Source organism: Mus musculus, chromosome 6 (genome assembly GCF_000001635.26).
Source record: "Mus musculus strain C57BL/6J chromosome 6, GRCm38.p6 C57BL/6J".
NCBI lineage: Eukaryota > Metazoa > Chordata > Mammalia > Rodentia > Muridae > Mus > Mus musculus.
Genome location: NC_000072.6, coordinates 118,249,722 through 118,260,639, shown reverse-complemented (window position 1 = coordinate 118,260,639; position 10,918 = coordinate 118,249,722).

Genomic DNA, 10,918 nt, shown 5'->3' with positions numbered 1-10,918 from the left:
GCTGCCTCCCATCCCTGCTGCCGCAATGAGAGCCACTCTACCTCCCACAATGAAGTTCCTCTTCCACTGACACACACCCTTTCACTCCTCCACTACCCACCACCCACTCACCCAGTGGTCATCAGGTGACCTCACCAGAGTCCTCGGCTCCGAACTCCATGCTGCTGCCCGAAACTGTGTGAGCCTGTGCACATCTGGGATACTGGGACCAACAGCTCAATGGAGATCGGGAGGTCCTCCAGGACATCATCAGCCTGCTGGTCCAGATGGCCTCATCAATGCCCTTTCCTCTCTACATCTACCTAGGCCCCAAAAGGCAGCTGGGGGTGTGGCCTTGGTGAATGGACCTGCTGGAGGCTGAGGCTGTTTGAGACACAGACATACCTCACTTCTCAGTGTAGAATGAGCACAAGGCAGAGCTGCTGCTGCTACCTCAAAGGAGGACACTGTCAGTGGAGAGATCCTTGATGGTCTCCTGGTGTTGGCTGGATGGATGGACGGGAGGGAAGCCATACAATGACGGCAGCACGAGTCATGGTTAGTGAATTCTAAACACTGGGCAGTATGCTGTAATGTGAGTAGTTCTGGCATAAACCTGACTTCCAATCCTTCATCCCTAGAAGGGAGAGGCTTATGGAGGGGTGGGAGGGGGGTCACGATACTCCAAGCTGCCCCAAAGCCTGGCAATAGGCGTGGGCAGGAGTGAATAATGCTGATTTCTGGTCTACCACAGAATCCACAGCAGCTTCCTGGACCTAGCGATCTGAGAGCAGAGGCCTCCGAGACCCGGGTTAGGGTAGATGGACTTGGCTATGCACACTCCACGGCAGTGATGAAGGCTGCGATACTGTGGGGACTGTCCTCCAGGGGAGGAAGAGGGTGTGGTGACTCAGACCTAGTCACAGTTGGGCAAGTTTGGGAGTGAACCCCAATATCAAATCCTCTCTGTTTTAGGGTATAGAAATGGATGCACTCTACCTGTCTCCAATACCTCTTAACTTTGTTTTTTTTTTAATTATTTTATTTATTTAGGCTTTTTAAAGATAAGGTTTTGCTCCACAGGCCAGGATAGCCTGTACCTCACAATCTTCCTCCCTCAGCCTCCCAAATGCTAAGATTATATGCACAACAAAACCCTTAACACTTTTCAAAGTAGTTTTCCCACAACTATCCTCTTTTTAAAAAAATGCTTAAACATTCTGTTTAAAGTATTTTAAAAAGTAGAGAACAATATAACAAATATCAGTATATTCCAGATACCCACAGAATTAGCAAAACTTGGCATCTGGTGGTCTCTAAGCTATAGAAGTTTTAAGCTCATGAAGAAGCAATAAAATACACAGATGTTTTCTCCTGACTTGGAAGTCACATGACTTCCCTCCTGCCTGGAAGCAGAGCCTGGCATGGCCCAGCAGTGGATTCAACAGTGTGTGTTTTCATGGCTCACTGCACATAACCTCATACATGCATACACATGTGTGGACACATGGACACAGAGGATATTGTCTATGGACATGTCTATAAAACTTGATTCTGAACTTACCACATGGTAACCATGAGCCCATCCATGGTAACCCATCCACATGGATTCTGGCCCAGAAGCATCTCAGTTTATTCACCTACTTCCTTAGGGACCCCCCCCCCCAACTTCACACTATGACAAATGGTGCTGTGGGGTCTGTCACAAGTGACGCCATGGGGTCTGGCACCAGTAGAGTTTCACAGCTTCAGGAACGTGCTTTCAAAGTCATGCATTTCTAGGCTCTGCTTCTGCGAGCAACTGAATTAATTTACTCTCATTCCTACCACAAGCCTGAGTCCACCTCCACTCTTCCCGTATCCATTTGGGAATTATTATCAGACATGATTTTTTTTGTTTCCTAAGCTGACTGGCCTAGAAACTGTATCTCATAGTTTTAGTTTGTCATTTCTATGATTAGTGGTGCCAGGCACTGACTTCACTGTTTTAAAAAAGCACATGTTTGATTGATGGAGGAAGTGACAGATTCAAGGACATCACAGGACAGCCTATAAGAGTCGACTATTGCACTGTGGGATCCAGGGATCAAACTCAGGCCCCCAGGTTTGGCAGCAAGTGTCTTTCCTCGCTGAGCCCTCTCGCTGGTCCCTGAGTCCGTATGTTTTAATGACCACTCGTCTCACCTTTGCAGGGATTTGTTGGTTTTTCGTTATTTCCTCACATTTCCTATAGACTGTATTTTTTCCATTGATTTTTTTTTTACATCACTGATCTTCCATTTTGTCCTGTGTAGCATAAGCTCGATCTCATTGATTGCTTTGCTTCCTAAACACCACATATAGATCGCACATCTTAAGGTGCATGAATTCCCCAAAGTACAAAAACTCACATCAGCTATTCAGGCCGCAGCATGAAGCTAGCTCTAAGTACCCACACCCCCGATGTACCGTTATGCTCCCTGGCCATGATGCAGGCCCAGCCCACAAAAGAGTATCGTTTAACAGCTTCTCTCACTTCACCAGAACCACACCTTCACAGTTGTGCCACATTAGTCTCACAGTGTTACCTATGAGAGACCCACAAGTGTCAGCTCGTGTTATTTGCCAGCTCAGCCAACCCTTAGTATTGAGAGAGGAGTCATTCCAGGACCCCTTGTAGATGCCACAATCCTAGGATATTCAAATCTTCCCTTAAACTCATGCAGCACTGTGTATGACTGAGGCACAGTCCTCCCATATGCTTTAAGTCGCCTCTGCATTTGTCAAGAAATGCTGTGAATAGAGCTGTTAGTTTGTACTGTTTAGGGGCTATTGACAAGAGTCTGTGTGCGTTCAGGGCAGACATAATCTCCACTCCACAGACATGCTGATTTTGAAAATGAACATGGTGGACTGACTATGCCACGTGGGTTTCAGACCTATCACTATGAAGGAGAATGTTCTAGAGCCCTGTCATTATCACTTATTGACCTATACTTACAACAATGACTTCTATAATAACATTTTTAAACAACAGTTTATTGTTAATCCTTGAGTTTGGTTAGAGTAACAGAAAGGAGCCAAGAATTAAGGCTCCCAGGAAGATTCCCAGTGGTTCCCAAGCCTGGGGCTGGCCACAATGAGGCACTCTGGGAGCAAGTCTGAATTCCTTCTGGGTACAGCATAGATTCCCTAGACTCTCAGATCTCAGCCCGAGGCTGGAGTGCCCTAGGATGGCTCTCTAGAGACACAATAGCTGCAGTGAATCTCTCAGCAGAAATGTTCACGGTCCCCAGGTACATGAGAAGCACCAGGCTTGCAAAGCTTCACATTTTATGTCCATAAGTGATTTTCATCACAGGAGTTCTCGGAACTTTTTTGTATGAATCTCCAAAGAGTGGGACAAGCAATAATGCTGCAAACTCCATGTGACTTAGGCCTCTATCTCCCACTGAGCATGCTGGAAAGTAGCCCATCATCAGTGGGGTATCTACCATGCATCCATATTACTCCTTTCTCCAAGACCATGACTTCCATAGAGGTTCCTGGCTGCCTGCCCTTCCTGAAGTCATTTATAGGTGATGAGCTGGCTGCCCAGCCCCAGGACACAGAATAATGGATTTGAACCCCCTACCAAAGCCCACAGAAGGAGACACTCCAGAACAGGAGAAAGGATCTGAGTAGAAAGTGAGGGCCCTAAGCCTCCACACACAGAAGGAGATCTGCATATAGGCTTTGTACTCAATCCCTCTGGTATGTCTGCCCTGAGCCAGTACCAGGATCCTTTGGCTCAGCCAATGACATCTGAGAGTCTAGTCTCATTACAAGGTCTATGGCCCAGCAGGAAAACCCAATTTGGGCAGGGAAGAAGTTGGAAACTCAGCCACTGCCTGCTCAGTCACACACTTGTCATTTGTGATCATTGTCATTTGTGATCATTGGTTTTGATTGTCAATTTGCCACAAACTACGATCACCTACAAAGAGAGTCTCAAGAGCTGTCTACATCAAGTTGAGTATGTCTGCAATGGGGGACTGTTTTGATTATTTTAATTGATGTGGGAACACTCAACCCACTGTGGGTGGCATCATTCCCTAGGCAGGGGATCCTAGACTAGAGTGAGTGCAAAACATGTACACTCATTCTCTTCCAGCTCACAACTGTGGATATACTATAATTAGCTGTCTCTAGAGCCTCATACTGTCACTTCCTAAATGATTTCTCCCTTAAAACGATTTTTTTGTTGAGATGTCTTATCACAGCAACAGACCTGACACTTGGAAACCATTCATCCTACAGAATGAGTTAAAAGGGTGTGTGGTAGAGGAGAACTGTTGGAAGACTGAAAGGTCAGCACAGACACAAGCTGTCCCTCCCACCAGAAAGGCAGGGGACTCCTGTACAGCGCATGTCCAAGGATGTGAAAGGCTCAGCTCAGACAAAGCATAATGAATATGGCAGGTTGTCATCAGTAGGTTCACACATGGCATCAGTGTGTTGACACATAGCAGGTATATAAAACAAAAGGATGTTGATCACTGCTGAGTGAACTGGCATGACCTTCCCTAAGTCTTTGCTCTTTCTGAGTGGGAGCAAGGCCTCTGCACAGGAGCTCTGGGGCTTTGGCTCTGTGAGCAAAGGGAACAGAATGCCTACTAACTGTAAGTAGCATTGTAGGTGGTAGTCAGAGGCAAGAGGCAAGCAAGCTCCCTGTCTGCAGTTCACACCTAGACCCCATGGAGCTCCAGCAAGCAAAGAGAGCCGTGCACCCGACATCCTTTGGAGACGTGCCTGGGTCGCGCTCCGTGGAAGCTTGGCTGTATAGTCCTCAGGAAAATAGGCCTTTGCTATGGAGAACATAGGTTTGGGATGTTCCCTGCTCAGTCCCTGCCCTGCAAGACAAGAACACTCAGAAACTCTGTTTCTGTAATTGCTCAGTTGATGTAATTGCTTGAATGATAATGGTCCCCATAGACTCAACTGTTTAAATACTTGGTCTCCAGTTGGATCAACTGTTTGAAAAGTATAGGAGGTAAGGCCTTGTGGGAGGAAATGTGTCACTGGGGGCAAGCTTTGAAGTTTCAAAACACACCACTCCCATCTCTCTCTCTCTCTCTCTCTCTCTCTCTCTCTCTCTCTCTCTCTCTCTCTCTCTCTCTCTCTCCCTCCCTCCCTCCCTCCCTCCCTCCTTCCCTCCCTCCCTCCTACTTGTAGTTCGAGATATGAGCTCTCAGCAGTTCCAGCCAACATATGTGCTGCTTGCTGTCATGCTGCCTGGTCAAGATGGACTCTAACACTCTGAAACTGTAAGCCCAGTTAAACAGCTTCTTTCTAGGCTGCCTTATTCATGGTGCCTTATCACAGCAATAAAAGAGTCGATAAGACATTCAGTGTCGTCCCAGGGGTTATTTCCAGTTTGAAAAGACCCTGGGAGAAAGCAGAAAAAAACCACTCCGAATAGAAAACACTTCTGGGTAGGTGCCACATTTCAGAGAAGAAGCCACTCTATGAGAAAAAGGAGCCTTGGCTACAGGCCCCAGACAGAGGCCAGAAAGGGCCTGTCTGGTTCAGACTGTAGAGTCGAGGGCTCAGTGTTTGGCCCCCTGCTTGTAAGAGAACAAGCTGTTCCCTAGACTCATTACTGAGAGGTGCCAGCTCAGCTAAAGTCAGCCAAAGTCAGCATCCCAAGGACACGGAGGAGGAAGTAATAACCCGATCTCACTGAGTTTTGTTGTTCTTCACCATTTGTCACGAGCACACAGCACTGCTACTGGGGGTAGTAGCACTGCCACTACTGGGCTACTATCACCTATGGCACAAGGGAGTGAGCGAGCCTTTCCTGCCAGGTACTGAAGACGACCAGCACCACCTGGGGATGCATGGGATCCCAGCATCTGTACCATGCAGCCCTGCCTGGAGGAGGTTGTGGCAGATGAGCAGAATCCAGACAAGCACGAATCAAGAAGACAGTTGATAACCCCAGTTACTCCCCTGGACAAACCCTAATAGCTCTAAAACACCCATCTACCCTACCCAGGAACTACAGAGGGGCAACTGCTAGACCTGGGGCTGGCTCACAATCATGGTGGAAATAGTGAAGGACCTGAAGCATCCACTTCTCTCTAGCTTCCAGAGAACCCGTTGCACTCCTGCACCCATGCACCCTCTGCCTCCTGGGCAGGAGAAGCTCTAGGATAGAAGGCATGTCTCTCAGGTGGACCTTGTCAACGGCCCAGACCTGAGCATGGCTCAGATCAGTCCTTAGATTTTTCTCTGACTTCGGCTTCCACACAGGCATCCTTGGCCACAGGACCTTGTCAGCCAGGAAAGAGAAGGCCATCCTGTGGAGACTTCTACCTGTCTGAGATCCCCCCACAGCTTGGACATCTCACTGAAGAGAAGTTGTTGGTGGACATTCCTGCCTCCCTTTCCCTCAATTCTTGCTCTCCCCATACGCGGCTGAACTTCTGATTTCTTCCCATCCATCTCTGCCTGCCACATGAATGCCATCTTGCTCTTCAATGGCACCACCTCTGAGTTCACTCTGGGTGGCCCTGCCCTGAGAACATGTGGTACATTTCAGTCCATACCATTATATCAAGTACTTAGGAAGTACTTTTTAAAAAATTAGTTCCTCACTTAGACCCATAAGTAACTAAAAGTAGAATTAAAAGCCTGGAATCCCTCTATGTTTTTATGTCTACTTAACTTTAGGTCACTTTCTTTCCCTTGTGTGTAGACATGTTAGCAGCTCAAGGAATTTCTTCCCCACACCCATGTCACCTAACCTACCTCACACACAAAGAGTAACTAAGGTATCTTGCCTTTGGCTTTTAAAATGTCTTGTTGCAGATCTCCAGATGGCACCTAAAGGTCATTGTCTTAAACCTGCCAGAAGCTCAGGTCCCAAGAACAGCAGAGAGCCTCAGGATAGACCACCGGCAAGCCCCTCTCAGACGAGAGCAACTATTCATGATGATAAGGTTGTGTCTTAGATCCTAGTAATCACGGAAGCTAACATAATTCCCTCAAGAACTAAGGACTTCTCCAGACTACACTGCAGAATTAGAACTGAGGCGGTGATCAGCCAGACCAGGCCTTGACTAGGACTGACTCGTTAGGCACACATCCTGCCCTGAGTCCAATCACTCCTGTAAGCTGAAGCTCATATCAGCATCTTAAAGGATGACCCCAGGGTCTTAGGACTCCTTTGCTTGTTCTTCCACATTGATTGAATCTCCCTCTCAACTCTTTGCTATGCCTCCCCGTTTTGACTGGTTCCTGGGACGGTAGCTGTGCTATCTTGACCGGCCTGATGGTGCTGCTGACCTAGGGGCTTTTGCCCAAACGCTCCAGTCTCACCATGAATCTGAGAACAGAGAACCTCCCCCAACACTTTCACTGTTAAGTGTGCCCGAGACCCTACAGTGGCCAAGCTACTGGTCTGGGTCATGCCTCTAGGGGATGAGCTTTGGAGTTCCTGCTGCACTAAGGCAGCCCATGATACTGTCTCTTTAAAACATCAGAACGAATCCTGGTAATCTCCATGCAGACCTCAAGGTCCCTGGCGATGAGCTGCACAGTCACATACACACATCTGCAGGAACCTCCACCTCCCTAGGCTCATGGGAGCTAATTACATCACAGGAAACTGTAGTGTGGATCTCACATCATCCTGAATGTCCCTAGTGGAGGGGTTGAGACGGAGCACATGTGGCAGAGCTAACAAGCAAGGCTCAGCTGCTGCAGATGTTTACCACAGCTGGAGGACAGCCAGGCATCATGGGCAGCTGGCCCAGGGATGAGCCATTCTGAGGCCAGTATGTGTAAAGTGATTCTGAGCAGAGGCCTTTAGTGTGAGCTGCTTCTCCACTTAGATGCCTGGCCTGGGGAATGAGGCTTCCAGGATTTGGCATGGTAGGAGCATCAGCACCGGAACCCTCAGGATGACTGGTAGAATGTTCTGAGTATAGAGGCACAGACCACAAGAAGGGTCCATGACCGAGAGAAAATTGCGCTCAAAAATCAGCCAGCCTGCTGAGTGAGATGAGGCTAAGTACCAAGCCATTGATGCAGAGGCATGTGACCTAGAGCAAAGCAAGTCCACAAGACAATAACCTCCAAACTGGAATGTTTTTATCCTCGAGAGGTGCTCCTTAAGACACATGAAGTTCCAGCTTGAAATATTCCCTCCAGGTCATTAAGGCATAAAAACAAAAACAAGTCTCAGCAAGTCCCTGAAGCTTACAAGATTCACAAGGTCTCTTCTTTGCCCAAGGTTACATAAGCAATAAGGGCTTCTAGGAAGAGAGGGGGGGGGGGCTCTGATGTAATAAGCTGTCTACAAGTTCTGCAGAGAGCCCATGCTGTGGTGCGTGTACTCCTCACCAGGACTCTTATAAGTATCTCCAGTGTACTCACTGGCTCACCAAGGTGAACTCGGGTAGAATCATATCTTGGGTCTGCTGTCAGTGTCCTGTCCAGGATGACAAGACGTCTGTTTACATCTCCCTAGGAGAAGTCCCGTGCAATGTAAAGAAGCAGGCTGGAAAAAGGATCATTCCTCCAGAGAAGCCTTTCTGGAGGACTGAGCTGAGGCTGAGAGAGAACCGGACCCTCGAGTAGAGGGGGATTAGAAGAGCCCGAGGCAGGAGAGGACTGCAAGGGAAGCAGACAGAGCCACAAGAAGGACCTGCTACCTGCAGCCACTTGCAGATGCAGTACTGGGGAGTCTGCCGGCATTTCTGATCATTAATTCAGTTTGTTTGTTTGCTTGTTCTTTAAGTTACTTTTTTTTTTTGCCACTTTTTCTTTCTCATTCAGACCCTGATAAAAGCTTAGGCATGCTTTCCCTACAATATCGGCTTTCTCACTTCCCTGAAGCTGCTCTTCCTAACTCCCCGTGCCTATTTCTGCCACGTGGCTGCTTCCAACCTCCACTACTGAGCCTGCCTGCTTTCTTTAAGCCATGGCCAGCTTCTTCTTCTCTATCTACCCCCCTCCCGGTAGCTGCCTGAGATTTACAGCTTGCCCGCTCTGTTGTTTCTTCTCAAACTCTAATAAAATTGTCCTTAGTCTTAAAAGGGGGTGGTGATGCTAGAGAATAGGGGCCACTGCTAGGAATGGGGACTTCTGCCCACAGAAAGTTGCAGGAAGGTCTGTCTGGAAAGGGGCAGGGGCAGCCTGTCACTTGGCTAGTGTGGGAAGAACAGAAGAAGGCACAAGTTTGGTCAAGGTAGCCTGAAGTGAGGGGTCCCAAGGACAAAGGGCTGACACAGCTGCTGCTGAGCTGTGGGAGAGAGGCCTGCTGTGCTAGGGGTGACAAACATCCTGTACTAGGGGAGCCAGGTAACAACTGGGGCTAAGGTAGCTGAAAGGTGGGGGAGGTGCCAGTGCTGTGGGCAGTTGCAGTGCCTGCTAAGTGAGGAGAAAGACAATACAAGGCAGGTCCTGGTGGGCTTCAATGGTGCTGGGCTGGTGCAGAAAACAGGATGATTACCAGTAAGGCCCGATGGGCTGCTCTCAGGACTGAAAGCCTGTAGTGTTGGGACTGCCCCCCCCCCGCCCCAGTTTTCTGACCCCTCTCCTTTCCCTGTTCCTATGCCTTCTCCAGTCAACTGTTCACAGCCAGGGGTATGCCAGACAGCTTGTCTGACTTGTGTCCTAGGCCTTTGGTGAGGACACCTCATCTTGACAAAGATTACCACTCCCCCACACATGGAGAGTACCTCAGAGAAGACATGGGGCCTAGGTCAGGCTTTGGGAAATCAGCTGCCTTACAAATGGCTAATTCGGCTAATCCATGTCAAGTCCTAGTAGCTTCCATGCCCCAATCAGGAGTCACATGAGCCTCAGCCACACCCACGGGACAGGGCAGCAATTCTCAGTACTTCCAGGGAGAGTTGGAGATTTCCCAAAGCCGTCTTCCCTTGGGAGTATCTTTGTCCCCTCTGCTTAAAGTTCCGGCTCCTACCTTGGGCAACCCGAAGAAGAAGTGGTGTCCCTCTGCAGGTCAGGATCTGCAACCCCACGTTGGAAGCCCCTATCCGGGTATCTGTCTTTGGATCTCATCCCTCTGGGCCCTCAGCCCTCTCCACGGAGAGGTCCCCAGACCTCACCTGGGGTGACCGAGGTATGACTGCCCTGGCACATTGGGCGGTGCTACAAGAAGAGTTCCAAATCAGCCACCGGGCTCCTCCCTTGTTCCAGAAACTTCTGTGGTTCCCGTGCATGGAGAGAACCCGAGAAGGGAAGGGTGAGATGGGCTGCCCTTCTGTTGCCTCCTTCCCCATCTGCCACCCCTGGGGAATCCCACTGTCCTCACCCTCTGGAAAGAGGTGGGAGTGATTCTGGCTGGCTTTGGTCTCCTTGATCTGGAGACATGCAAAACGCGCAGCTCTCTCATGGCTGGGCATTGTCCCGGGAAATCCTGTCAGACCCAGCACAAGCCTTGTGCCAGTGAAACAGAGATGCCCTCTGTGTATATCTGGTGAAAGCCAGAGTGGAGGGTATGGAGGGGTGTTTACACAGATGTGCAAGGCTACTGCTCGAGCCCATCAATTTACCTCAGTGCATATGCCTGGTCTGTGGTGAGATTTAATTAAGGCCAAACCAGCCACAATCTTTGGCTCTTCGTGCTGAGGCTGAGCAAGACGGACATGCTGAGTTGACCTTTCTTTCCTCCAAGACTGCACAGTTAGGTTCCCTCTCTACTTCTGTGTCCCTGATCCCTCTGGTTGCCAGGCCTGGTTCCAGAACCTGGCCTCTGCTGTTTGTCAGGCACTGCAAAGAGATGAAGATGCCTGGCTGGCTGCCCTGGGAGGCTCAAGGTACACAACCTGTTCCCTGGAGTAACCCCATAAGAGGTTATGTCCTCTCAGCACAGAGGCCAGGGACAGGTCCTGGGTTCCCTCTAGGTTACTCTGTAGAGGACTGGGTACTCAATCCCCAAATGACGTGA